This window comes from Egretta garzetta, unplaced genomic scaffold (assembly GCF_000687185.1).
Source record: "Egretta garzetta isolate BGI_Z169 unplaced genomic scaffold, ASM68718v1 scaffold7, whole genome shotgun sequence".
Classification (NCBI taxonomy): Eukaryota; Metazoa; Chordata; class Aves; order Pelecaniformes; family Ardeidae; genus Egretta; species Egretta garzetta.
Genome location: NW_009260350.1, coordinates 3,551,910 through 3,553,756, shown reverse-complemented (window position 1 = coordinate 3,553,756; position 1,847 = coordinate 3,551,910). Strand labels below are relative to the sequence as shown.

At 62.2% G+C, this 1,847-nt stretch overlaps 1 protein-coding gene across 1 annotated transcript in view; it reads left to right on the top strand.

The window, feature by feature from the left end:
• LIF (LIF interleukin 6 family cytokine) overlaps window positions 1-1,847 on the top strand; it is a 13,146-nt gene that overhangs the window by 5,362 nt on the left and 5,937 nt on the right. The window lies entirely within an intron of this gene.

Here is a 1,847-nt window from a genome sequence, read left to right as displayed (position 1 = left end):
CCGCTCCTGCCCTGTGTTTTGGCAGCCCCTGGGGGGTCCCCCGGCCACCCAGCGCTGCAGGACGGAGCCGGCCCTGGCTGCCGAGTCCTGATGGATTTTTCCAGTGATTCAATGGGTCCGGTGACCCAGCCTGACTAAGAGCCGCTCACTCAGCACCCGCCACGCTGATGGCAGGGTGCGGCCCCGGCCTGCGGGGAGCATTGCGGGCACCGGCGAGTGCCACCAGCGTTGTCACCCCTGCCTGCCCCGCGCTGGGTTTGGGCGAGTGCCACCAGTGCTGTCACCCCTGCCTGCCCCGCGCTGGGTTTGCTGATCCCGGAGAGCATCCGGGAGCAGAATCCTGTGAGCTCGGTGTCCCTGTGTGCTTGGTGTCTGTGGGAGCTCGGTGTCCCCGTGAGCTCGGTGTCCCCATGAGCTCGGTGTCCCTGTGTTCTTGGTGTCCCCACAATCTTGATGGTCTCACAATCTCAGTGTCCCCGTAAGCTCGGTGTTCCTGTGTGCTTGGTGTCCCTACAAGCTCAATGTCCCTGTGCTCATCCCTGTCCGTGTCCCTGCACGCTCAGTGTCCCTGAGCCCTCAGCGTCCCTGAGCCCTCAGCATCCCTGTGCTCGTCCCTGTGCTCTCAGCGTCCCTGTGTGCTTGCTGTCCCAGCTCCCGTCCCTGTGTCCCCACTGGTGACCCCATGCTTGTGGTGTCCTCGTGCTCTCAGCATCCCCATGTCCCCAGGGACCCCATGCTCCTCCCCTGGTGCTCAGCATCCCCGTCCCCCCCAGTGTCCCCAGGCCCCTTGGGCTGTGCCACCGCAACCCTGCTGGTGCCGGGCGGGGGCTCGGCTCCGGCCACCGCACTGTGACGGTGGGGGGCGGCACCCACCCCCTCCCCACTAATTTATACATTAATATTTGTGTGGTTATGGTATTTATTGAATCTTGGGGTTAATTTAATATGTCCCTGCAGTGGGAAAAAATATTTAAGGACACATTTTTAATATATAAATATCTATTTTTATGATAATTTTTTTGTATCCTGTTAAACTATGTAACAAGGTTTTATTTATGAATATCAATATTTTTTGGTACTGTGAGAGGGTGGCGCCCACCACGGGCTCACGGCACCCCCGTATTTTTGTACAACGGCAGAAGGAAATAAAGCATCAACCTCGGCCCGTGGGCCGCCGAGTGCTCGTGTCCCCGTGTCCGGGTGTCTGTGGGCAGAGGGGTTCACGTTCCGGTGGCTGGGCTGTGCCCGTCACCCTCACCAGGGCACGTGGCACGGCATGGGACAGTGGCCTGGGGTGGGATGGGACGCAGCCTGGTGCGGCACGCGGGGTGGCACAGCGCGAGATGTGGCACAGGGCATGGCGCAGGATGCGTCGCGTCATGGCACGGTGGCACATGATGGGATGTGGCACGGCACGGGCTGGCACGGCACAGGATGTGTCGTGGCACAGTGGCACATGATGGGCTGTGGCGCAGGGCATGGCGTGGGGCACGGCAGATCACAGCATGGCACAGCGTGGTGCACGGCATGTGATGCTGGCAAGGCGGTGACATCTCATGGCATGGCCTGGCACCACCAGGCACGTGCCGTGCCACAGTGTGGCACAAGACCGCATGGCACCATGTGCCGCACGTCAGGCAGCCCCTGGATGGCAAGTGACCCGGCCCAGCCGCTGGCATGGACCGGGCCATCGCCACAGCCAAACCAGAGTGCCATGTCCCTGCTGACTGGCCAGGGCCACTGTGGGGACCCGCTGCCACCGGCCCCGCTGAGTCAAAAATCCTAAGACCCGGTCATGTGGCACCGTGGAGTCACTCGTTCCCTGCTGCGCGCCGGTGCCCGCTGGG